The sequence below is a fragment of the Pantherophis guttatus genome, chromosome 4 (assembly GCF_059756535.1).
Source record: "Pantherophis guttatus breed Tessera chromosome 4, ASM5975653v1, whole genome shotgun sequence".
NCBI classification, from domain to species: domain Eukaryota; kingdom Metazoa; phylum Chordata; class Lepidosauria; order Squamata; family Colubridae; genus Pantherophis; species Pantherophis guttatus.
In genome coordinates, this window is record NC_142066.1 from 105,922,829 (window position 1) to 105,950,478 (window position 27,650).

Genomic DNA, 27,650 nt, shown 5'->3' on the forward strand with positions numbered 1-27,650 from the left:
TAATTATTCTGTTTAAGCTAGGAAACTTTGGCTTCTGCCTCATCAACAGAATTACTTACACATATTATACATTTTCATTGAATACTGGGTTTTAAAAGATATTACTAATGTGCCTTTCTACTTTTTTATTTACAGTACAGAAAGTCCTTGACTTATTACCATAATTGAGCCTGCAATTTCAGTCAAAATCATGATTGTTAAGTGGGCCACCATGTGGCCATTCTCAATTTTATGACCTTTTTGCAGCAATCAGTAAGTGAATGTGTGTGGCTGTAAAGAGAATTCAGCACCCATAAAATGAATGCAGCAACCATTAAGCAAACAACATGGTTGTCAAACGAATTGGTGGATTTTTTTTCCAGAAACCAAAAGTAAATGTGGGTTTCTGGCAAAAATGTCATAAATTGTGGTCTGCAGGGTGACTGCAAATGGCTGTAAATGTGGGTTGGTTATCAAGTGCCCAAAATGTGGTCAGATGACTGGGTGGACATGCCTATTAGAACTTTGAATTAGGGTCTTAGGTAGATTTTGGGGGTCTGTTTCCATTTTGAATAGTTGCTAAGCCATTGGTCGTAAGTTGAGTACTATCTATACAGCTAAGCAGGGAAAAACAGGACAGCATAGGCTATGGTGGGATTTTCACATAGAAGCTGTGGGAAATTTCTGATACAGCCTATTAATTTCGGGATTTTATAGACCAGAGTAGCAACTCACAATTTGGTGCCCTTTATATATGATGGGATTGTAACTTCCTAGCCACTGCCAATGAGCAAAAAGGGAAGTATTTTTCCCTTCCCTTCCCTTCCCTTCCCTTCCCTTCCCTTCCCTTCCCTTCCCTTCCCTTCCCTCCTTTCCCTTCCCTTCCCTTCCCTTGTCTGCCCGACTCCTTCCCATACACGTATATTTATTTATTTATTTATTTGTTTAAATTTCTATACCGCCCTTCTCCAATATAGGACTCAGGGCAGTGAACAGCCAAAGTAAAAACAAGACATACAAAATCTAAAAACTTTTTAAAATAATTAAATATTCTGGCCGTAATTAAAAATTCCAGTTTAAAATCAGTTTAAAATTTAACTCAAGCCAGCCCAGCTAGCTGAAATAAATGGGTTTTCAGGGCCTGACGAAAAATCCGGAGGTCTGTTATTGTACGTATCTCTGGGGGGAGGTTGTTCCAGAGGGTGGGCGCCGCCACAGAGAAGGCTCTCCCCCTGGGGGTCGCCAGCCGACATTGTCTGGCGGACGGCACCCTGAGGAGGCCCACTCTGTGTGAGCGTACTGGCCGGTGGGAGGCTATTGGTGGCAGAAGGCGGTCTCGTAAATACCCCGGCCCTGAGCCATGGAGCGCTTTAAAGGTGGTCACCAACACCTTGAAGCGCACCCGGAAGACCACCGGGAGCCAGTGCAGCTCGCGCAGGAGAGGTGTCACATGGGAGCGCCTCGTCGCCCCCATAATCCCCCGCGCGGCCGCGTTCTGGACCAGCTGGAGCCTCCGGGTGCACCCCAGGGGGAGCCCCATGTAGAGAGCGTTGCAGTAGTCCAGGCGGGAAGTGACGAGTAAGAGTATAGTAAGAGTTCTACCAGTGTCTATTCAAACCCCAGAAAAAGGTCCTCGGAAAGCACCATGTTACAAAGCTCCGTATTCCAAGTTCAGTATAACAAGAATCACTAGGTAACCAAGTCCAATGGGCACATATAAAGTCCACAAAAGCAGTCCAGGGGTCAAAAAGGCCAGGATACACAGCATAAGCACACAAGGAACAGAACTGGGCATGTTGCTCCAGCAATACTTACCAGTAAGTCCTCAGGGCAGTGTTAAATAGGCAATGCCAGTGCAGCCCTTCATGAGAGGCAAGGTGTCTTCTCATGAGTATTCTAGCTGACTGGCATTGTGCATGTCTTCTCTCTGCTCTGTGTATCCTGGATCAAGAGGAGGTGTGGATTCCACCTCCTCCTCATTGATAAGGGGTGGCAGCAAAACAAAACAGACTCTGGAAATGGTGTAATGTGGATAGGTTTTCTGCAGCATCAAAGTATATTCAAAGATAACCTTTAAGGTTCCTTTCAGCTCTTTATTTTTATTGCTCTGAATTTTCTTTATTGCTCAGAAAGAAGCAATTTCTCTCTCTGAAGGTTTGTCATAGATGCCAATTGGATACAAAATAAAACTGCCCTCAGCAAGATGTGCTAATAAGATCAGCATAAAATTCCCCATGTTTTGTAAACATTGCTGTTTTTAAAAAATGATGTACTGGAACTGGAATAAAATACAGGCTTTTAAATACTGCATTATGAAAAAGCAGGAGAGTTTTCATCCTGAAAATTTATAATAGGTTGATTATTTCAAAGTAGGCACAATTTGGATTTAATCTTCATCCAACATTTCTTTGTATCAATATAAATATTTACTAGGATTACCTAAAAATGCAATTGTTAGTAAGTAATGGTTTTGTGTTATCCATCACTGCAGCACAGAATGTTCTAAACAGTTTCCTGCTTTATTGCTTTATTAGTACAAAAGCAAGATTTTTCTGTGCTTTGTATGTTCTCTGATGCAGTTATTAGTATTCCTTTCCGTTATATTTTTCCCTTCTGCTACTATTTGAGCATTGCCTTATAATTTCATTTGTTTGCAAAGAAGCAGAACCTCAGTTTTAATTTATGCTATATATTATCCATGTTAATATTGCTCAGCTGGAATATTGGTTCTGCCAAATTTTAAAATATGGTGGCTGGTTGTCCACTAGATTAAAGTTTTTAAAATACATTTGAAAAAGTGAGGTAATTATTTTGTACGCATAAGCTCTATTCTGACATTTATAATTATATGTTGGGGTCTCTGATATCTAGGTTCATATTTTAAGCCCTTCTCAGCAATTACGAGAGTTGGATATTGCTTTTTAAAGACATTTTGTGAACCAAAAAGTCATGTCTCCATACCTCCCAATCCATTTTTAGTAAAAATTTAATATTGTCATAGCTTGTTACACCATGCATAACTCTTAGATTAGAAACATGACACTATTTGACATAACATAATATGACACATGACATAACAACCTATAGTGTTGCTCATGTGCTTATCTGGATTGCTAATTTATATTGCATAGAATTTAAGTTTAAGGTTGCTGTATCTCTCCAGGATTAATACAAAGGATAAATGTCCATTTACAAGCCTGCTATCTCCCTTATTTAAACTTCTAGGGTTATATATATATACCCATACATACTTTGAAACCTCCTCCCAGAGGGGAGCAACAGAAACAGATCGTGAAGTGGGTATGTGGGTTCTCTAATAATGCTTAAAGCTCTAAGCACATTGCACCTATAAGCAGTATCCTGAATAACGGGAAATAAACTTCCTATAATCTTGTCAGCTATCCTTACCACTCTGTATGGACTTTCTATCTGAGGCACTGCTGCCACCAAACCAGTGAAGTGGATAGACTCAGTTACATTAGAGATAAATGCACCTGAATGTTAGGGTTAGATAATCACAAATAAAATCTACCTATATGTTCACTAACAGTAACAATGACTTGGTGGCAGATGATCAAGCAAGCAAGCAAGCAAACAAACAAACAAGCAAACATTTATTTTATTTTTTTAAATAATTTTTATTAATATATTCTATACACCAATACACAAATAAAATATACAATCCTGCCACCATGGTATAATGTGATTACATTGTCCATAAATATAAAGTCATTCCGTTATACATACATATTTGCCATCATATACTGTATATACATCATCATATATCTATTCTACCCCATCTTTTCTGGACCCAATCGTACCATACTTTCCAACTGTTATAAAATTCTGAACCTTTTTTATCATTGATCAATCTAGTTAATCTATCTGATTCTGCACACTCATTAATTTTATATATTATTTTCAAATCTATCGGTAAGTATTGATTTTTCCACTCCTGCGCATATGCTAATCTTGCTGCAGTAATAATGTGAATCAACAAGAACCATATATCTGATTTAACATTCAAAGGTTTTGCCCCCAATAGGAAAATCTCGGGCCTTAATTCCAAATTAATCTGTGTAATTTCCAAAATCCATTGCCGTATTTTTTTCCAATATTTAACCGCCTGCGGGCAGGTCCACCATTGGTGAAAATAAGTTCCATTACTGTAACCACACTTCCAACAGCAAGCAGATGTCCCGGGAAACATTTTAGCTAATCTCGCCGGGTGGAGATGCCACCAGTAGACCATTTTATATATGTTTTCTTTGTATGAAGAAGCCATAGTTAATTTCATATTTTTCAACCAAATCTGTTCCCATTGCTGGAAGTCAAGGGGATATCCAAAATTTCGCCCCCATGCTATCATACAATCCTTCACTACATCCTGTCCTATCTGCAGAGACAATAAATATGCATAACATTTAGATAGTATCCCTTTTCCTCCTTCTAATAAGATCTTATCCAATTCTTGTCTTTTACAAGCAAACATTTAGAAGACAAGACTAGGGTATGGCTTTTTATGGCATCACCCTTCTGCTGAAGCAAAGTAGGAGCATCTTGCAAAACAGAGAAGATGGTATAAAGTTCAGAAAACCTGATTTATCTAATGAAGAAAGCAAGTCATCAGGGATATAATGTGATTGTGAGGGATCTCATGAAGAACGATGGTTCGTTGAGGGCGCTTCCAAGAAAAGGTCAGCACGCAAGGATGCAATCAAATGAAGTCTTTATTTAGAAGTAAAAGTAGAGTAAAGTAAGTTCCCAAGCATGGAGGCATCCATGCCTGGATTGAGCCCATGGGTCAGTCCCATAGGAGACTAGAACAAGAGCAGGGGAAAAGGGAAAAGCAAAAGGCAAAAGGGAGGGAGCAGCCCCTGTGCAGGGGTTCTTATAGGGGCCCCTGGCCTGTCCCTTACAAGGTGTGTGAGGGGCCCGGAGGGCCATTAACTTTCCCCAATGGGGCTGCAGGGACTGGAGCTCCTTGACCCACCAGTGGGATCAAAGGTGCCTCTTTGCTCCCATCTGGTGGCCTTTGAAGAGACTGCCATGGCTGGCACAAAACACCTAACAATTCCCCTTCTTGCCAGCCTTTGTGGTGGGGGTGAGGTAACTAGTATATACAAAATTGCCCTTAGCAGCACCTTTGCCCCCGCCAGGCCCTCTTCTCTGCCCCCTGCCCCTTCCTTGATTGGAACCACACTTAGGTCCTTGCTGGTAATGGGGGCAGTCCTTCTTCAGATGCTCCTCAGAGCCACAGATGAAACACTTGGGTAGAGTGTTAACCTGCTCTGAACTCTGGTGCCTTCTGTTGATGCAATGAGTTGTGGCCCTGGTGTACTCTCCCGCATCTCTACACCTCCTGTCTTCCTCATTGAGCCTCCCTGTGAGGTAGGACAGAGTCATGGCTTCCTTTCTGGTTCCCTCTAGTGAGACAATAAAATTGCCCCAACTTTTGTCCAGGGATGCCAGAATGACAGCGATCATGTTGGCCTCAGTAATGGGATAGTCCCTGAGCACCAGCTCTGCCCTGAGTGCCTTCAACTTTCCCAGGTGTTCAGCCATGCTAGCCCCAAATTTTAGCTTGGTGTTATAGAACTCCGTTGTGAGTCTTGTGGTGGAGCCCAAGCTATCACTATTAAATAAGCTATATAACAACCCCTAAATTTCACCAGCTGTGAGCCCATCTGGAATGCTAGGGTACAATTTAGCATCCAGTGAGCTCAGTAGGGTGGTATAGGCTTTCCTGTGGTACCACTCTTCTTGAGGTCCCCAAGGGAAAGGTGGGGGGTCTAGAACCATTTCTAGGGTCCCCTCTTTTAAGAGACATACCTGTATCTCTTTATTCCATATGTTAAAATTTTCCTCTCCCAGATGTAGCTTCTGAAAGTTATTTGGGAGAACAGACACAGCTGGGGCAGAAAATGCTGATGTATTTTGCTGTCCTTGGTATCTCTTCTTAGGTTCCATTGAAGTAAATGGGAGAGGGATCCCTCTGCTGGCCGGTGTAGGTATTTTTCTCTGGTTATTTTTCTCCTTTTCAAATGGAGCCAACTGAGCATGCTCAGAACTCATTCCAGCCCAGGAGCCGACGGGGGCGTACCTCTCCCTCTGTGCTTCAGAGCCAGGACTGGGCCCAGGCCTGTGGAGCTCTGAAGAGTCTTCTGGAAGCCCCCCTGGTATTGGAACACTTACCAGGGAGCAAAGGCTGCAGGATGGGGCTGGAAAAGCCCGAAAATGCTGAGGATCGCCTGGAGGGGCCCACCGCTGGCCCTGAAGACTCCGGAGGAGGCAGCCATCTTGGGAGGTGGGAGGCTCAGCTGGAGGCCCCCTGAAGTCATCCAGGTGAGTCCTCCGTTGCCTCGGTAGGGGTGTTGGGAAGGCTGGAGCTCCCAGGGTTCTTCTGGGGCTCTCTGGAGGTCTGGGTCCTGGCTGGGGAGTTCTGGACTGGACACCCCCCTTGCTGGTCTCTTGGGGGTGTTGAGGGAGGCTGGCTGCCCCCGAGGTTGAGGCCACGGTCATCGTGGCCTCCAGGGCTGCGACCAGGACTTGGATTGCAGCCCTGATGCCTGCTGCAGCAGGAGCGGCTGGGCAGACTTCGAGGCTTGCCTGTGTGTGGGGGGCGGGGTGAGCAGTTTGCATGCTGCTTTGGCTGGCTGCCATTGGTTGCTGGGCCTCGTGGCCTAGCTGAGGCCTACCAAGCCTCGCTGGAGTAGGTGGCCTGGGGCCGCCATGTTGCTTCTGGTTGGCCCTGGAAGCTGCAGGTTGTGATTTGGCGGGAATTTTCCCGCCAAAAGCTCTGGGTCCCTGGGGTCCCCCAGGGTGGCTGGTGCCATGTTGGGAAGCCTCTTGGGCACTGGGGAAGGACTGACCCGGTGTCCAGAGGCCCCCTGCACTGGTGTCCCACGTGGCTTGGCTCCTGGCGTCCCTCGGGCTGCTAGGAGCGTTCTTAGCAGCTCTCTGCATTCCTCACTAGTGAGCTGGTCCACGCTGGGGGTGGCCTGGTCCCTGGTCGCATCCCCAGTGTCCTGGCAGTCCTGGGTGGACTGCTGGCCTTCCATGCCTTCCTCTGTGGAGCTCCATGCAGCTGCAAGGAAACATGCGAAGAGGTCCCTTGCGTTCTGCTCGGTCCTCTGGGGGCATAGAGATCATCTGTACCCTCCTCTGGATCGAAGCTCGCATCAGGGACTGGATGCAGGGCTGCCAATCTTGCTTGGAGACTTCTGGTCATGACCGGGGAAGTCCTGCAATCCATCTCTTGGGGGTTCTTGCTGGAACCTCCTGGCATCTTGCTTCTGCTGGTTTGGAAGCGTTGCCTCAAACCATCTTCTGCTACCACTTTCTGAGGGATCTCACAAAGAACAATGGTTCATTGAGGGCGCTTCCAAGAAAAGGTCAGCACGCAAGGATGCAATCAAATGAAGTCTTTATTTAGAAGTAAAAGTAGAGTAAGGTAAGTTCCCAAGCATGGAGGCATCCATGCCTGGATTGAGCCCATGGGTCAGTCCCATAGGAGACTAGAACAAGAGCAGGGAAAAAGGGAAAAGCAAAAGGCAAAAGGCAAAAGGGAGGAGCAGCCCCTGTGCAGGGGTTCTTATAGGGGCCCCTGGCCCCTCCCTTACAAGGTGTGTGAGGGGGCCGGAGGGCCATTAACTTTCCCCAATGGGGCTGCAGGGACTGGAGCCCCTTGACCCACCAGTGGGATCAAAGGTGCCTCTTTGCTCCCATCTGGTGGCCTTTGAAGAGACTGCCATGGCTGGCACAAAACACCTAACAGTGATGATTTAGTCTCCAGACCAACTGCTGGATCACAGCAGGTGTTTATGGTAAGAGAGGAACCAGCAGGAAAGGAAAAAGTAACACAACAATTTGACAGAGAATGAAAATGGACTACCAGGGGCACAGCTGAAATAAGTGCAGCAACTAAAATAGAAAGTGAGTCATTCTGTGTGTGGGCAACTCAGGAAAGTAATTTGCCTTACCCCTCTCATAGACATCACTTCCTGCAAAATAATCTTAAACTTTCTTTTAAATATCTCACTCCTAAAATAAAATTGAAAAATTGTCCTTGGAATATATCTATGACGAGCATGTAATTTTCAGTGCTATTTAGATTTCTGTTTTTTAAGCAATTAAAGAATTAACAGTACATCAACAAAACGTTTATAATAAAAAAGAACAACATAAAGGAACAAAAGACAATATTTGACAGTTATTTAGTTTTGTCAGGATGATCACAAGCAATGAAGAACAAAGACTTTAACTTATAATTATGCAGCAGGTGAATTTCAGTTTATTCACTTATTCCAAGTAAGAAATTGAGTATTGTATTCCAAACCAACTTCTGTTCTCTGAAGCACTGATGATGGTAATGACAATAATAATAATGATTACAAATATATAGATTTGTAATATTACAAATTTAGATACAATAAATCTTGGCTATCACACAGCAAAACGTGCTGTTTGCTTTACGGATAGTCCTTGACTTATGACCACAATTGGGACCCAGTTATAAATAATTCCGAACGAAGTTGAATATCTGTGTCTCAGAATAATGTTGCAGGATCCAATCTGGGTTGGTTACTGGGACCAGAGGTTTGTCTTCCAAGCTTTCGGACGTGTGCTGGAGCACATCCTCAGGAAAATTCTCTCTAGAGAGAGGGGGGGCTCCAAATGGGCTCCAGCATGAGTTCGAAAGATTGGTCTCAGCCTCCTTTAGACTGGATCACTGACTCACAAGAAATACACTCGACCAAGGATCGGAGTATCTTGGTTTAATTAATGACAACAGCCCTCGGTAGAGACCAGAATGCAACGCAAACAAAGATGCGGCTGCTGGGAGCCGGCTGTAGAGTCCTTTTATAGGGCGGTCTCTGAGTGCTGACAGCTGGGACGATTCAAAGTTCCCGCAGCCAACAGTCCGGGCGCGCAGCGGTGATGTCATCCACACTGGTCCTCGATGAAGCTGTGTGCTCGCAGGTTCTTCTCTATGCCCACGCGACCCTAGTAAACACCCGTGCGCATAGACTCCTAGTCATTATACCTAACCCCTTCACCATCACCCAGTGGGCCCCATCCGCCCCCCCCATCAGGCATGCTATCCATGACGCAGCAGTCGGGGTCATGGTGTCGAGTGCTTCTTGCCGCTCGACAGGTGGCTCTCCCTACCAGGTGTCCGCCTGTAGGGGAAGGAAAAACAAACAGTCATTAGTGATCATGTTTCGAGTGTACCTTGTGGGAATTGTTCCTGTGGAACCATCTCAGGAGTCGTGGGGCATTTATATCACCCACTGGGACCCATGAGGAGTCTGTGTCTGGGTATCCCGTCCACCTAACTAGGTATTGCAATTGGCCCCTACGGTACCTGGAGTCAACAATGTCTCTAATTTTGTAGTGGGACCCAGTCACAGGACCTGGGACTTTGTGCGATGGATCAGAAGGTACGGTAGCTGGTTTCAATAGACTAGAATGGAATATTGGATGGATTTTTCCCAGTAAAGGAGGTAGTTTCAACATAAATGTTACTGGGTTTACAATCTTTACGATGGGAAAAGGGCCTATATACTTGGGACCTAATTTTTTCCTCTTCCGTGAGAAGAAAGATGGGAGGTTACGCTTATGCGTGGACTACCGAGGGCTGAAAGCTGTTTGTGTCGAACCGTTATATCCACTACCCTTGATGACTGACCTGCTAACGACCCTGGCTACCAGGACATAAAACTGCCATGACATAAAAACCATGGGATGAGACCGGAATGCAACGCAAACAAAGACGCAGCTGCTGGGAGTCGACTATAGGGTCCTTTTATAGGGCGGTCTCTGAGTGCTGACAGCTGGGATGATTCCCGTGCAAGCGATAGATATGTTGAATGAACAGTCGGACCAGCCGTTGTGCCGATGGTAGTCCTTTACAAGGAACGAAGTGGGCTTGCTTTGAAAAAAGATCAAGTACCGTCCATATTACTGTATATCCCCTGCTACTAGTAAGATCTACAATGAAGTCCATGGAGACCTCATCCCATGGTCTGCTCGGCTCAGCTACGGTGTGCAGTAAGCCCAAAGGCTTTTCCCAGTAAAGGAGGTAGTTTCAACATAAATGTTACTGGCTCGACAATTGGAAGACAAAACCTCTGGTTCCAGTGACTGACCCAGATTGGAGTTTTGCAGACATAAATCAATGCAACCATAGGACCAGCCCTGATTTATTTTCACATTTTTCATGGTGATTGTTAAGCAAATCACTACAGTTATTAAGCAAAATCATTATATAAATGGTATGGTTCTTCAGTAAACCCATTCTTCTAAATAGGAACTGGCAAAACAACAGCAGCCTCACATCATAGCTATGTGACTGTGGGATGTTGCAACAGGTCATCTGCAAAAGGTGAGCTGCTTGTCAAATGCCCAAAATGCAGTCATGTGACTGTGGTGATGGGGTGCAACATTTTACAATGGCCAGAAATGCTGTAAAGCACCCATTCCGAGATCACTATGCCTCTGAACAGTTGTAAAAGAACTATGTAAATCAAAGACTACCTGAATGACCTGAAACTTTATGGAAAATTAGAAATTGAAAGCCAGTCATTGGCAAACACAGATTTTTTTAGCAAACTTATAGCAATGGAATTTGACCCAGACAAATGTGCTTCAGTAGCAATAAATGGAGGTAAATCATGAACACTAACAGAAATGAAATTTCAAATAGCCAAACCATCCAGACTCATCAGGATGATAGTTATCAGTTTATTTTAATTGAATATAATGATGCTGCACTTCAATGATTAAATGGCTTAGACATTGGTATTGGAACATAGATTTTTTTAACATTTATATTTTATTGTATTTTACTAATCCAGGTGAAATGTTAATATATATTGTCAATTCATGTATGATATGCCATACATTAAATAAATAAGACCCCTATAACTATCTCATTAGCCTATAAATATCAAATACATTTCTACAAATAATCAAAGGAAAAATGGATAAAGATAAAATCTGGCAATGGCTTACAACTGCAACATTAAAAAAAAGAAATGACACAAGTCCAGAATTGAGGGGGGGGGAAAATCACCAAATAATTCCAAGTGCAGATTCGCAAAGTAGGAAAAACAGTAGATCATATATTCAGTTGTGCAAGAAGTTTGCAATAACTAATGATAAATAAATGACACGGTCCAATCACCAAAATAATTCACTGAAATATCTATAAAAATTATCATGTCCTAGTAATGAAAAATTGGTGAGTACATATGATTGTAAAAGTAGTAAAAAAATCAGATAAAAATATTAACATGATCTCTGAATAAAAACCTGGCAGATAACACACCAAATTTAAGTAGTTATAAATCAGAGACCATGGATAATTGATGTGGCAAAATCAGAGGATAGTAGTATAGAAGACAAAGAATTGGAGAAGATCACAAAATATCAAGGTCTGAAAATTGAAGTTGAAAGATCATAGCATAAACCAGTTGTGGTGTCCTTGTAATTATTGGCACATTAGGTGCTATGCCAAAAAATTCTTGTAATGCATTTAGAAAATCTGTCCATTGATAACATTTTCATCTGCTAATTACAAAAGACCACATTGCTTTGATCTACAAATAACATTATAGGTTCTTAGGAAGAATTCAATGTATATGATGGCAAATACCAGCTAAAGAATTAGTAATTGTAATTTCACATAGTTATGAATATAATAACAATAGCAATAATAATCTGAATCTCTTTGGGGTGGGCACCGTCTCCATCATGGCTGGGTTCTCAGGTCATTGTGCCTCCATCCCCCCAAGTCCAGACCTATATGCAGGGCCGGATTTTCCTATAGGCTAACTAGGCTTCAGCCTAGGGCCTCAAGATCAAGAGGGGCCTACACAGTGGTGGGATTCTGGGGGCGGGGGGGGCGGGGGAGCCAGCAATTTAAGAAAGGGTTCGGTGTTTTTTTTTGTAATTTTATTGGCCCACAGAGCTTCAGCATAGGCTAATTGGCCTCCCGGCTCTCAGCTGATTTGTCTGGGCTGTTTTGCTCAGGGCTCTTCTGCTTCCTTGCAAAGAAATGAAACTGAAACTGCTTTGCTGTTGCTGCAAGGTTGGAAAATTAGGCAGGCAGAATTCTTTTCTTTTTCCTCACCAAAAAAGGTACGTGCAAACAATGGGAAATTTAGGGAAAAAGAGGAGAGTTCAGGATTTTAAAACACAAAAGAAAAAAAGCTCTATTTAACTAGGGAATTGTAATAATTGAGATACTATTAATTGTATATTGTGTTGAAAGCAGAAATGATTAAGTTGTGGTTTGGAGGAATATATGGGGGAAATTATTTGGTTTATTATTATTGGTAAATATAATTAATTGATTTGTAAGAAATTGGATTGCATGGAAATAATTGGAATATTCATGTTCATATTGATTAATATACAAAAAAGGTAGTTATATAACTAATTGATTTATATTAAAATGTTGAATTTATATTAAACAACTAATATTACATAATTAACCAATGTGAGGATGGATATAAAAATAGATGACAATGGGAAGGGGTATAATATAGAATAGAAGGGAAAAATTGAATTTGATTAAGATTAGAGATGAGGATGAAGGTTAATATTGGTTTTTTACAAAAATAGATGAGGAATAAATATGGCAAAAAGGAAATATAGAAATTGTAAATTTAATTGAAACGACTAAACACTGTTTAAATTTGTGAACCGGCCAAATACTCTGTTCAAAGAAAATACATTGTATGTTTGTATGTGTGTTTCTAATTATTGTTATTTATTCATATTTGTTCTCTTTTATTCTTTAAAGTTTAACAATTCATTCTTTATCTTAATATCTTTATATTTGTTTGGGGTTGGCTTTCTTCCCTTTCATCTTTTTTATTGTACAGCAATCTTTCTCCTCAAACCTACCACCTCTCTCTTTTCTTTCCTTCTTACTTTCTCTTCCTCCCCCTCTTCTTCTCCTCCCTACTTCCTCTTCCTTTCTCCTTCTCCTCCTCTCTTCCTCCCTCTCTTACCCTCACTCCTACTCTAATTTCCCTTCCCTTCCTTCATCCTTCTCTATTGCTGTATCCTTTTATGCATATGGACTACTCAGAGGGCTGAAAAAGTTATTTCTGACTGGTCCTCGCACTTTTGACCAGTCCTCAAACTTACGACTGTCCTCACATTTTACATTTTTGCCCTATCTTGTCACCATGGTGAAGAGAAGCAGTTGTGAAATGAGTGACATGGTTGTTAAGAATGCTACAATGGGCATAAATGATGACCAGTCATAAGTGCGAAGACCGGTCAAAAGTGCGAGGACCTGTCAGAAATCACTTTTTTCAGCCCTCTGGGTAGTCCTTTTGTGCATATGGACTACTCAGAGGGCTAAAAAAGTTATTTTTGACTGGTCCTCACACTTTTGACCAGTCCTCGAACTTACGACTGTCCTCACATTTTACGTTTTTGCCCTATCTTGTCACCATGGTGAAGAGAAGCAGTTGTGAAATGAGTGACATGGTTGTTAAGAAAGCTGCACGGGCATAAATGTGAGGATGGTCATAAGTGTGAGGACCGGTCAAAAGTGCGAGGCCCAGTCAGAAATGACTTTTTTCAGCCCTCTGAGTAGTCCCTATGCACATAGCCACGCCCACCTGGTCACACGATGAGCTACCCACGCCTACACAGTCATGTGACCAGCTAGCCACGCCCACCCAGTCACATGATTGCCAAACCACACCCCCAACTAAGCCACGCCCACAGAACCTGTTGTTAAAAAAATTGAATCCCACCACTGGTGAAAGGGCCTCATAAGTGGAATAGCCTAGGGCCTCTTTTCATCTAAATCCGGCCCTGCCTATATGCTATCCATCCTCTCTCCTTGCCTAAAATACCCTCAGTGAGACACTACCTTGACATGTTTGTGGGACTTGTGTGCTCTGAGGAAGATGAGAGCTATGCCAGAGATTCAACCATGCTGAACAGGTTTCATCAGAGACTCAGACAAGAGTGTCTTTCCCATAAAAAGTATGCAACTACAGAAATATATACTAGCTCAGTTGTCGCCCGAGTTAACAAGGACCTTGCTAGATGTTGGAGTTCCTGGATATCTGGGGGAAAATGGCCTACAGGACTCAGGACTATTGTCTGAGCAACCAGGGCCAACAGCTGCAGAACTAGTGGAAGAAAAGGTGTTTTACCTGTCACAAATATGCAGGGATTGAAATGTGATGAACCCTAACAATAATATATTATTAAATTTATATTATTAATTTAATTCATTATTTAATTTATATTATTAAATTTATATATCACCTGATTCCCAGAATCTCTGGGTGATCATTTGTTCCAACATTTTAAAATAAAGAATATAAAAAAATTCTAAAACAGCACCAGGCAAAAGAACTAATGTTTGATAGTTAGTTAATAGAAATTAACTAGGATGCAATGACATGATCTAATTTGCTCTGGACCTTTCAGGTACATTGATATTGACATAAAATAGAATTATGATATCTCTTGAATTAATTTTCATATTTAGCCTAAACTCACTTTTTAAAAATGTCATTTTGATAATCTAAATTATAAATAATTTTGCGGAGATAAAAATGATTCTACTCTTTTCCTATTATTATAAATCCTTAATTTTGAGGTGCAGGCTATTATGCATTTTATTCTGAATTTTTTTCTCCCACCAGAGATTTCATAATAGAAATGATGATGTAAAAAGAAAGAAAATAAAGGTTGTTCTAATGCATGGTTTTAAAATACTCTTTTAAAAAATCAAATAAGATTTAAGATGTTTACTTAAGGTGACTGACTAAATATCAGTCAATTCTAGAAGCTGGGTTCAAGATAGTCTGTGGGAGTCTCAGATAAAATGGATGGCTGGGACATAATTTTTTTTAAAAAATCTCATCAGCTGTCCAAGTAGAGTTGAAGCTTTATAAAAATTCATCCTGGGTGTTACAGTTGCAAACCTGTGAGGGAATTTTGCACCAAAAAGTTAAATAGCTCCTGCAAAGTCTAAATTAAAATTTAATTATTAATATATTAATTTCTTGCCAAATCCTTGCCCAATAAAATCTGATGAGGAGGAAAGAGGATTGTGGTGCAAATTCATTTACCATTTTAGGGAGTTGTGGTATTATAAAATTGGAAATCTCTAGTATCTGTTATAATATTTAGTTCAAGCCAAAATATTAAATTTATAAAGTATGCAAATAATATCAATTGTTTGAATCAATTGAGAGATTTGCAATACACATTTATGTAACTTCTTCACAAGAAACCTATAGATTCTCAACTGGAGTTCTGCTTTACTGTTTTGTAAAAGTTTTAAAATATGGATTGTGCAGATTAGAAGTAAATTGTATTTTGAAGTTTTCATGTTTTTGCTATTTTTATGCAAATAAAATTATTTCCAGTGTTCCTCTGGGATAAAAAGATACAGAAAGGCTATTGTAGACTATTGCCTATCAGATGCCGGTGCACATTCTATGTGATTATACGTATCAAAAGCGTCTATGGACTTTCAGTGGCATCACACTGGAGAGGATGTAAGCACCGTGGGCCATTGTCCCAAAAATGAATCCGATTTTTCTAATAGCACATCCCCCTTTTCAGCATACCACTAAGTAAACTGCAGGAGTGATTTGGAAGGTTATGTAATAAATATAAGTCTACTCTTTTGTTTTGTTTTTATAAGTATTAAGAAATTCATAAAAATCCTTGAGAGCTCACAGAATTATTCTAAATTGGTTTCTCCAGTCCTCCAGATGTGTTAGGACTATAATCTTCAGTGTTCCGAGTCAGTGTGGATATTGCTCAGAATATCAGACAAATGGTTATCCAACATCTTCTTAAAAATTTCCAGTGTTGGGGCATTCACAATTTCTGCAGGCAAGTTGTTTCACTTATTCATTGTTCTGACTGTCAGGAAATTTCTCCTTAGTTCTAAATTGCTTGTTTCCTTAATTAGTTTCCATCCATTGCTTCTTGTTCTAACCTCAGGTGCTTTGAAGAATAGCTTGACTCCCTCTTCTTTGTGGCAACCCCTGAGATATTGGAACACTGCTATCATGTCTCTCCTAGTCCTTCTCTTCATCAAACTAGACATACCCAGTTCCTGCAACCGTTCTTCATATGTTTTTGCCTCCAGTCCCCTAATCATCTTTGTTGCTCTTCTCTGCACTCTTTCTAGAGTCTCAACATCTTTTTTATAGTGTGGCGACCAAAACTGGATGCAGTTTTCCAAGTGTGGCCTTACCAAGGCATTATAAAGTGGTATTAACACTTCACGTGATCTTGATTCTATCCCTCTGTTTATGCAGCCCAGAACTGTGTTGGCTTTTTTGACAGCTGCTGCACACTGCTGGCTCATATCTAAATGGTTGTCCACTAGGACACCAAGATCCCTCTCACAGTTACTACTATTGAGCAAGGTACCACATATACAGTACCTGTGCATTTTGTTTTTCTTTCCTAAATGTAGAACTTTGCTTTTTTTACTGTTGAATTTCATTTTGTTAGATAGCGCCCAATGTTCAAGTCTGTCAAGATCCTTCTGTATTTTAAGCCTATCTTCTGGAGTGTTGGCTATTCCTGCCAGCTTGGTGTCATCTGCAAATTTGATGAGTTCCCCATCTATCCCCTCGTCCAAGTCATTGATGAAGATGTTGAAGAGCACCGGGCCTAAAACAGAGCTCTGGGGTACTCCACTGCACTTCCCTCCATGTAGATGCAGTTCCATTGAGGACTACACGTTGAGTGCAGTTGGTCAGCCAGTTACAAATCCATCTGGTGGATCAGGCCTGTTTAGTTTTTCTTGATGCATTTATGGACAGACAATGTACACTGCAATAGCAATAGCACTTAGACTTATATACCACTTTACAGCCCTCTCTAAGTAGTTTACAGAGTCAGCATATTGCCCCCAACAATTTGGGTCCTCATTTTACCAACCTCAGAAGGATAGAAGGCTGAGTCAACCTTGAGCCTGGTGAGATTTGAACTGCCAAATTGCAGGCAGCCAGCAGTCAACAGAAGTAGCCTACAGTACTGCACTCTAACCATTGTGCCACCATGGCTCATACAGAAAAAGAGAGATTATATCAGTACTTGGCAAAAGAGTAGGCAGAATGAGACCAAAGGTAATACAAACAGACCTTTTTATGAAAGAAATCTACTTTTTTTTTCTTTCATGAACTCATTGCAGAAATCCATAATATATAATTATCATGTAGTAATGTCCATAAGGGTTGGCTACTAATACACTTCATGAAAGCCACTTGGGATTAGAGCAGACAGTCTTGTAGAGGGAACTTTGTTTCTTATATGTGGTTGAAAGGATTAAAGATCTTGAAGAACATGAATTTGTTGTGGATGTGTCTGAGAATAGAAAAATGACAGGCATTCGTCTAATATCATAAATTGACATTTCCAGAAGAATTTCCCTATTCTAAATTTGCATGACAAGCCAAAGATTACAAAGCAAGAATCTCACTTATTCTTCTTTCCTGCATTAGACTTATAAGAAAAATATTGTCTTGAGAAGTTTGTGTTTGTTGACCAACCATGTAATTCTGCCCTGAAGCTTATGATATTTGAAACACAGCTTAAAGATATTGCTTTTTCCAAATAAAATTCAAGCAGAAATGTAAAATAATGTATGATAAGATGATACATTTTTGAAGACAATTGAAAGATATAATATTGACTTCCGGTGGCACCGTAGGCGTTGCCGGTCGCTCCCTTCAGAGCGCTAGCCCCGCGATCACGTTAAAGCTGCTAGAACAGCGAAAATCAGCTGTCTAGCAGCTTGGAAACTTTTCCCTTGGGAAAAGGGGGGGAAAGAGAGCAGCCAGGCTTGGGTAGAGCTCCCCAGGAGCCCCAGGAGTAATTCTGGGGCTTGAAGGGTGAGAGCTCCCTGGAAGCCCGACAGAATTCCAGATCCGGGACGCTTCTGCTTTAAGCAGAACAAGATGCCACGACCACCCCTGCAACAATCTTTCAAAATACTGGATACAAAAGCAGGCAGAACAAAGGCAGGAGTGATCATAATTGCAAGTACCAAACTTTAACTCTGAATGTGTATTATATACTTCCTTCTGGATTATCAAGGGAAGAAAGAGAAAGGAAATGGCACTGGAGCTTTAACGGGGCGTGAAAGTGAAAGTTAAGAGCAAAATATCATCTAGTGCTGACAGCCCCTGTTTAAAACTATTGGACTTTACTTTAAAAGAATGAAGATTTAAAATTGACTTTAGATGAATCAAAAAATTTACCGAGGACTGGAAATTAACTTGATTTAGTGGATTTATTGTTTTGGCTGTTGCAAAAGTTTAAAATTAAAATTGAAAATTAGAAAATGGCTTCAAGGCAAATAAAAACTGTTGCGGCTAAAAGTGCTGGGGGATCACCAGCCCAACTATCTAAATTGCAATCTTTGTCAGCTCCAATGGAACCACAAATATTAACACTGGAAGCTTTGCAGGAAGCTTTAAAGACACAAGCCTCTGTTTTAGAGGAAAAAATTACTTCTGTCTTTGAAGAAAAAATGCGGGATGTGGCTGAAGAAATGGCAGAAATTAAAGAGTTAATTCAAATTCGAAATAAGGAAATCAGAGAAGATATTGTCTTGGCATTTCAGGGTCTGGCAAGCCATATTGAAGTGCTGGATGAAAGAGTGGAAGAAATTAATCCAATGTGGATTTGGAAAATAAAATGGGCGAGGTCCAGACAAAGATGGAGAGGGCAGACTTAGAAGTGATAATGATACAATATAGGGCAATGGAGTTTGCCCTGAGAGTAAGAGGCCTGAGAGAAAATAACCAAGAGAATTTGCGAGAGATCTTTGCAGAAGCCTTTGCACAGATAATTGGAGAACAAAAGGCAGATCTTGAATGGCAAATTGACAAAATTTATCATGTTAACTCATGGGTTGCCAGACAGAAACATTTACCAAGAGATATTGTAATCTACTTTACAACAAGGAGGATACGAAATGAAATTTTACAAGCTTCCTACAAAAATAAACTTCAAGTGGTAGGGCAGGAGGTTTTAATATTGAAAAAAATTCCCCCCAAAATGCTGAGAACCAGAAAGGACTATGCTTTTTTGGTGGAAGAACTTAGAAATCGCCAGATACAGTATAGATGGGAGGTTCCAGTTGGATTAGTGGTGAATTACTCAGGAGAAAGATATCATCTCAATACAGTTTGGAAGGCAAGAGACTTTTACACAAATGTATTAAAGGTTGGATGCCCACCGTCCCCAGAAGCTAGAAGAAGAAAGGAAGCAGAGGAGGCAAGAAAGGGGGAGAAAGAAGAAATGCAGGCACAGGCCCGAGGAGGGGATTTGATTACTCAAGAAGACTTAATACAACTCTTGGGCACTGTTCAAGCTCTGGTGTTATTGGAAAAAATAGAGGAACCAAAGGATCAGAGACAGACCCGAGTGGCAACTAAGCGCAGAGAAGAATTAAAGGTGCAGCAAAATCAGATGAAAACTCAAGAAATTGCAAAAACAAGCAGTGGGAGGAGCAAGGCCGAAGAGGAAAATGCAGGAAGATTTTCAGATGATGCTCCAAAAGCTTCAAGGTGCCAAGAATGGCAACTAGAGTTTTAACTTGGAATGTCAATGGTTTAAATTCACCGCAAAAGAGGAGGAAAATATTTCAGTATCTGAAACAGTACAAAAATGAAGTAATTTGTTTGCAAGAGACACATATTAGAATGAAAGATCAAAAGTATTTGATAAACGTAAGATTGGGAACACATTTTGTAGCATCTGCACCAGAAAAGAAAAATGGCATAGTTATATACTTTAAAAAAGACTTAATAGCTAGACTAATTGAAGCAGATGATCAAGGAAGATATATAGCAATTGAAGTTTTAATAGAGGGGGAAAAATACTTTTAATTGGAGTATATGCACCTAACCAACAACAAGAAAATTTTTACAAGCTTTTACATACCAAACTAATACAATGGGATTACAAATCGTGTATATTATTGGATGACTGGAATGGAGTTTTGGATACTAAAAAAGACAAAAAGGACCTTTGCAAAATATTCAAATGCACACTAGATTGCCTAAATCTTTCTTTGATGTGATGGAAGATATGGAGTTGAGAGATATCTGGCGAGAATGGAATGTTGAAGAAAAAGACTTTACTTTTTTTCTGATAGACACCTATCCCTTTCTAGGATTGACTTTATATTAATTACTAATGATTTTCTTTCTAGGGTGAAGAAGACGAAGATATGTCCAAGAACATTAACAGATCATAGCCCGGTTTGGATGGAACTGGAACATGAAAAGGGACCCAGGAGGTCCTGAAGGTTAAATGAAAATTTGTTTAGATATGAGGAAAATGTGAAAGAATGTAAAAAATTGTTGAAAGAATTTTTTGTTATGAATATACATAGAGGTACATCTATGGAAGTGGTATGGGATGCAAGCAAAGCATATATGAGAGGTATTTTAATATATTTGAATAATAAACACAGACGTAGACAGGAAAAAAATGGATTGATTTAGAAGAAGAAAGAAAAAAGAGAGAGCAAGTATTAACATTGAACCCAGCAGATAAGAAAACAAAAGAAGCAATTAATTTATTGCGAGGGCAATTTAAAATGTTGATGGCAGATCAGGCTGCAACTACTCTGCAATATGCTAAACATAATACTTTCTGTAATGCTAACAAACCAGGTAGATGGTTAGCATATTTGTTAAGGAAAAAACAAAAGCTATGTACTATAGAGAAAATAGAATATAAAGGTAAAGAGGTGTATCAGCAAAACATGATTAAAATTTTTTAGAATTTTACACGAGGTTGTATGCTAGTGATAAAATTCAAGGTATAGATATAGATATAGATAGATATCTACAGAAGGAGAATATTTCTATAGTTCTATAGTTATAGTCTATAGTCTAGAGCAAAGGGACGGTTTGAATCAACCGATAACCTCGGAAGAAATTGTCTTAGCAATTAAACAGTTGAAAGTGGGTAAAGCTCCTGGGACAGATGGATTGATAACTGTTTATTATAAAAATTTGCAGTTAGAAATGGTGGAACCACTTAAGGAATTATGTATTAAAATACATCTGGAGGAGATGTACCCTCATCTTGGAGAACAGCATTTATTTCTCTGATTCCAAAAGAGGATCAAGACCATAGTCAGCCAAAGAACTATAGGCCTATATTGCTTTTAAATACAGATTACAAGATTTTTGCTAAAATATTAGCAAATAGGTTAATGCTAGTTATGCAACAAACAATTCATAATGATCAAACTGGTTTTATAAATGGGAGACAAATGAAAAGTAACGTAAGGCAAATAGTTAACATATTGGAATATTTGGGGAAGAACAAATAAGTCCCTGCGGCACTTATATTTTTGGATGCAGAGAAGGCATTTGATCGATTGAATTGGAATTTTGTATGGAAAATAATAGAAAAGATGCAGTTTGGAGAGTATTTTACACAATCTATTAAGGCAATATACCAGAAACAAACAGCACAAATAATAATTAATGGTAGTTTAACAGAAACTTTTAATATTGGAAAAGGAACAAGACAAGGATGTCCTTTATTTCCATTACTGTTTATTTTGACTTTGCAATTTTTGCTGAATAAAATACATGGTTCAGATAAAATAAAGGGAATTAAAATTAGGCATTATGATTATAGATTACGAGCATTTGCAGATGACTTGGTTGTTACTTTAATCCAACCAGTGCAATCGGTTATAGGTCTAATGGATATAATTAATCAATATGGACAAGTATCTGGATTTAAAATAAATGCAGGGAAAACAAAGATAATGACTAAAAATATGACTATAAATCAAAAAGAAGAAATATAAAGAGTAACAAGATTTGAAATAGTAAAGAAGGTTAAATATTTAGGGATTTATATTGTGACTTCAAATGTAAAATTATACAAGTATAATTATGAACCGTTGTGGCAAAAAATACAGCGAGAGATGGAAAACTGGAAAAAACTACAAGTGTCTTTGTTGGGAAGAATAGCAGCAGTAAAAATGAATGTTTTACCCAAGTTTTTATTTCTTTTTCAAATGATACCAATACTTAAAAAAGATGCAAATTTGAAGGAATGGCAGAAGGGTATCAGTAACTTTGTTTGGGCAGGAAAGAGACCGAGAATAAAGCAAAAAATAATGCAAGATATACGTGAGAGAGGAGGTCTCAAAATGCCCAATTTAAGATTGTCTTATGAGGCAGCTGCCCTTTCAGCAATTAGTGATTGGATTAACTCAACAGAAGAGAGAATATTGAATATAGAGGGATATGATTTGGTATATGGCTGCATGCATATTTATTATATAATAAAAAGCTGGATAAGAATTTTAAAAGTCATATGTTAAGGAATGTGTTATTACATGTCTGGAAAAAGTATCAATATAAACTAAGCAATAAAATACCTATATGGGCAATACCCAGACATGCGATAAAGAATATAAGTGTAGAACAAAAACAAGATGTGATTACTTACAAAGAACTTCTTATTATGGAAAGAGGCACATTGCAGTTAAAATCTTTGAATGTATTAAAAGAAGAAAGGATAATTCAAACTTGGTTTCAGTATGGACAGCTGCAATCTAGATGGAAAGAGGATCAGAAAATTGGTATCTTGCAAAATGAGGAAAACTTGGTAAAACAAATTAGAGACCAAGGTCAAATGCACATAAAAAGGTTGTATAATGTACTGATAGAGATAGATTCAGAAACGGAGTTAGTCAAAGACTGTATGATAAAATGGGCACAAAATATTGAGGAACCAATAATGATGGAAATGTGGGAAAAAATATGGGTTAGAAATGTAAAATTTACGCAAGCCCAAAACTTGAGAGAAAATTTTTATAAAATGTTTTATAGATGGTATTTAGATCCTAAAAAGTTAGCTTGTATGTATCCAGGTTTACAATCCAAGTGTTGGAGATGTAAGTGTGATGATGCCACGTATTATCATATATGGTGGACGTGTAAAAAAATCAAGGCATTTTGGATAAAAATATGGTGGATTATGCAAAACATTCTTAAAAAGAAGATAAAGTTACCCCACAGTTGTTTTTATTGGGTATAATTACAGATTGTACGTTATAGAGACTAATTTGATTTTGAACTTAATAACCGCAGCTAGACTTTTGGTGGCGCAGTACTGGAAGAAGGAAGATCTACCTACTATTGAAGAATGGACACTAAAAGTAGTGAATTTAGAGGAGATGGCTAAAATTTCAGCATATTTGAAGGATCACTCAAATGAAAGATATATATTGGAATGAACATATATATTGGCTATATTCAAAATAAATATGGGACTAAAAAGTTTCAAATAGCTTATGAATGAAAAAAAAGATATTTAAGGGAATTCTTATATTTAGTTATGTAAAGGGGAGTTAAAGTGCAAGAGAGAGATAGGAGTTTATAGATAGTTTGCATATGTTAGCTTATGTTTGTTAAATGCTATACCCTGTATTTTGCTCTGGGAAGTCCGGGGGGTGGGGAGAAAAGGGTTGGGTTGGGAGGGGGAGGAGGGGTGGGAAAATTGTTTGTAAATTTTTTTTTAAAAAAACTTTTCAATAAAAAAAAAGAAAGATATAATATTGTATACATGTACACATTTAATAGCTTATTAGAACTTAATTTTGGAATAAATATGAGAAGCATTAGATAGTGTTAATAGCTGGAAATATTTTCATGCTTAAAGTATAAAATAAAAAAATTATTCCTTTTTAAATGGCTTATAGCAAAGCAATTTGAAAATACAAAAATGATATGATAATACAAAAATTCTGATGCCTGAAGCACCTGCTTCCTAGTAATCCCAACTTTAGGAATTGGTGGTGATGCAGTGGTTAGAATGCAGTGCTAATTCTGCTGACTATCAGGTGTTTGATTCTCATCAGCTCAAGGTGGACTCAGCCTTCCATCCTTCCAAGGTCAGTAAAAATGAGGACCCAGATTTTGGGGGACAATATGCAGACTCTCTAAGCCACTGAGAAAATGCTGTAAAGCATTATGAAGTGGTATAAAAGTCTAAGTGCTATTGCTATTGCTTAAATATACAAAAAACAAAACAAAAACAAAAAACCCTCACTGTAATTGAGTCCATCCACTGTGCTACTGGTTGTCCTCTTTTTCACTTTTCTTCTATTTTCCCCAGCATTATAAACTTTTCAAGAAAACTAAGTCTTTGAACAATGACTCCAAAATATAATAAATTGAGTTTGATAAATAATAAGACTCTAGATTGATTTGTTCTTTCCATTTGCTTCTTTTCTGGATTAGACATGGCATTTTCAGGAAATGTTTCCAACCCCAATGTTCACACATCAATAATGGGTTCTATCTTGCTTCTTTGAAGTTCAAGGAGATTTACACTATATTTATAAAATTTCAGTGAGAACCTACTCATCCATCCAGCTAATGAACCTGAGTAACAAATGGTCTTGTAAGTTCCTGTCTGTTAATAAGTCTCAAATGCAGCTTTTACCTATGCTTGTCCTACTAGATTTGGCAGAATTGGCATATTCTGGTTCCCTTTTATTAAGCAATGCCATCTGAGCATCTTTTATTTGTTTGTACACTATCCAGGGCTGTTGTGAGTTGGAAAGCAGTACAAGTGAATTAATTAATTAAAGCAAGCAATTTAGTTAGCAAATAAACTTATTTTCCATCCAGTTACTTGAGTTCTTCAGCTGAAATTGCTGAGGCTTGAAATAGAAGCACAAATCTGTGCATTTTCCTGGCCACTTGGATGAATTACAAAACACATTATTAGTATAAAGGAAGAGAAATGGCTTTACAGTTTTCTATAACTAGAAAATGTCAGGTTAAATGTCTAACTTTCTCACACCACAACCCCACAGCCCTGCAAGAGTTAACAAATCACATATCCCATCATTCCCATAACCACACCTTACCTCCTGACTCCTCCCCCTGGGTATAAGAGCTTCCACCACGAGGTCATCCAGCAGTTCCAGATGTTTACCTGCAAGGGAAAGGACAAAGGTCAGTGATAATTAACTGAATAGGCCTAGGATTAATTCAGGCCTGCAATAAAAGGAATTAAGAAAATATATACTTGTCTTGCGAGTTATTGGGTCAGATCCATCCCTATAACAAAGTGGTAGCAGAGGATGGTTACCCATAACTCTGAATAATGACAGAACCAGTAGTTTATTCTGAAACGAAGAACAGAGTAAACACAAGAGCCTACATCAGACTAATGGCTGAACTACAGATACCCGAAGGTGCCACAGCAAGAATCACAATGACTGAGAGTGAGCAGGATGACGATCCGTACCCACTTCTCAGAAACGAGAGACTACAAGAGGAAGCAGATGACCATGACAGAGAAGAGCCGCAAGAGAAAAATGAACTCAGAATGGCCTTACTGAAAATGATGGAAGCACCCATCAGCAATGGAGAGCTCATCGCGAAACTCCAAGGCCTCCTAGAAAACCATGGAGCAGCGATGTGTGCCCAGGAACAAACCCAAGAAACCACCAGTCCGGTAAGGGAAAGGCATTCCCTCGCAGAGGTACCAGACATAGACGGATTCACTTTTGCGCCACTTTCCCGGTGGCCATCTTGGAATGGCCAGCAACCAATAGAAAGCCGGGATTTGAATTTAATGGCGCGAACCAGCCAGAACCCTGAAACAAATGAGGGACACCCCGAAAACGACTACGAGGAACAAATCCAATGCAACAGGAGTTCGCCTACTGAGCTTGAAATAGAAAGAGCCATCGAGACTCTAGCGGCAGCGTTTGGCTCCACGTTCAAGCCTCCCGCGCCAGCCAAAAGCCGCAAAGAAAACCCTGAAAGCCAGAGGGACATCAGAACAACCACCGACAATGAAGCACCTAACCTACCACCACCCAGAGAGGCGATACATTTCCGCAATGAACAAAGAACGCCGACTACCTACAGACTAACTATGTGGCAGGATTCGAACTCACCACCCCACCTACTACCGGAGCGAAACCCAAGAAGAGAAAACCAAGCCGGCTACTTACCCATCCTACGACTACCACCGGGCTTCTCCACACATCCAGGGGCCATCATCCATGGACCAGGATCCGCCGCCACCACCGCCACCGCTGCAGGACCACTGGGCTCCGAAAGTCCTCGATCTACGACCGCGATGCCGCCGCGACTCCTGCCGATCTTCGCCGGGGACCCAGCCACCCAGCCACGACTCCCGACATCCATTGCTGATTCCAGATGCACCAGGGGTGAGCCCAGCGTTCCCCTGGCAGGCCTGGACCTAGGCCCAGGAGCCCGGCCACAAGCTCCTCACCCGACGACTTCCAGTGCCAAATGAGCTTCGTGCATGCTCAGTCTTCACCTACAGAGAGAGAAGAAAGAAACATAAGACAAGTCAGTACAGAGTAACGACAAGCATACCCATGCCATATTGCGAGTTCCCTCATTTACAAAACCATGGACAGCTGCCCTCAGTAAGTAATTATTCAAACAATTCTGGGACAGTACCTGTTAACTTTCCAAAATTATAAATAGATGGAGGAAATCTTTTAGAATGGAGCCAGCAGTTACAAATTATTTTTATGAAAGAAAATGTACTCTTTTTAATTTCCAAACCTCCAAAAAAGCTTTGGTCATTTGAGATTGACTGTGTCCATCACAAGGCATTTTATCTATTGTTAATCAGTATTCCACCCACTATGTATCCTAGCATAGGTAACAATTTAACTGTGTATGAGGTCGTGCAAAAATTATACGGTTTATTCTATAGCCAGAGCAGAGCAACCACAGCAAGGATATCCAGGGAGTTCCACTCTGCCAGACTCAGACCAGGGGTCCCCATGAGTGAATATATATTGAAACTTAATGCAACCAGGGCTGAACTAATGCAAAGGGGGGAAGTAATCACCGAAGAGAGTATGATGAGTATAGTTATAAACTCATTAGACAGTAGCTGGGACAATTTCGTGACTCAAATAGACAGTCTCAGTATAGAGCATCTATCATTAGGCACACTCACAAATTGCCTAATTGCTGAAGACAACCTAAGGAGGGACCACCATCTATCCAGGAGAGATCCTAGACCCATTAAGAAAGTTGAGTTCCAGGATAGGGCAAAGAATACCCCTGAATGTTTTTCTTGTGATTCCAGGAATCACCTAAAAAGGGATTGCCCCAGGAACAACAGGGACAGGGGATACAATGATTGCAGAGAGAGACAATCACCAGACCGCAGGCCTTTTAGGGAACGAGGACGTGGGTGGTCTCCCAATCCCAGGCAACACAATGAGTGTAGGGACAGTTCCAGGGACAGCAATCCAAGTTCCATGTACAGTTTCAGTATGGGAAACCAGACCCTAAACAAAAAATAAGCGAGGACATGTGGCTCTTAGACTCAGGAGCCACAAACCATACCACATGCAACCCAAAGTTATTCAGTTCACTCACAGAAACAGATATCGAGATAAAGGTGGCTAATCAGAGTAGTGCCAAAGTAATAGGGAAGGGGAGCGTGCATATCCCAGAAATTGGAAAAATAGAGGGGGTATTATATGTGCCAGAAATACCCTATAACGTATTAGCCACCACCAAACTCACACAGGACATGGGCAGTGAGGTAGCGTTCAAGGAAGGAAAAACTTACATATTCAACCAAGGAAATAA

General features: G+C 40.1%; 1 long non-coding RNA gene across 1 annotated transcript; it reads right to left on the reverse strand.

Annotated features, from left to right (window-relative positions):
- Window positions 1–8,136: 8,136 nt before the first annotated feature.
- LOC148114281 (uncharacterized) lies at window positions 8,137–26,338 on the reverse strand. The gene is made up of 3 exons (XR_015734275.1): window positions 26,018–26,338; window positions 24,920–24,987; window positions 8,137–9,161 (listed from the first exon to the last, which is right to left on the reverse strand). It is a non-coding gene; the product is annotated as an uncharacterized LOC148114281 (long non-coding RNA).
- Between the last annotated feature and the right edge of the window lie 1,312 nt (window positions 26,339–27,650).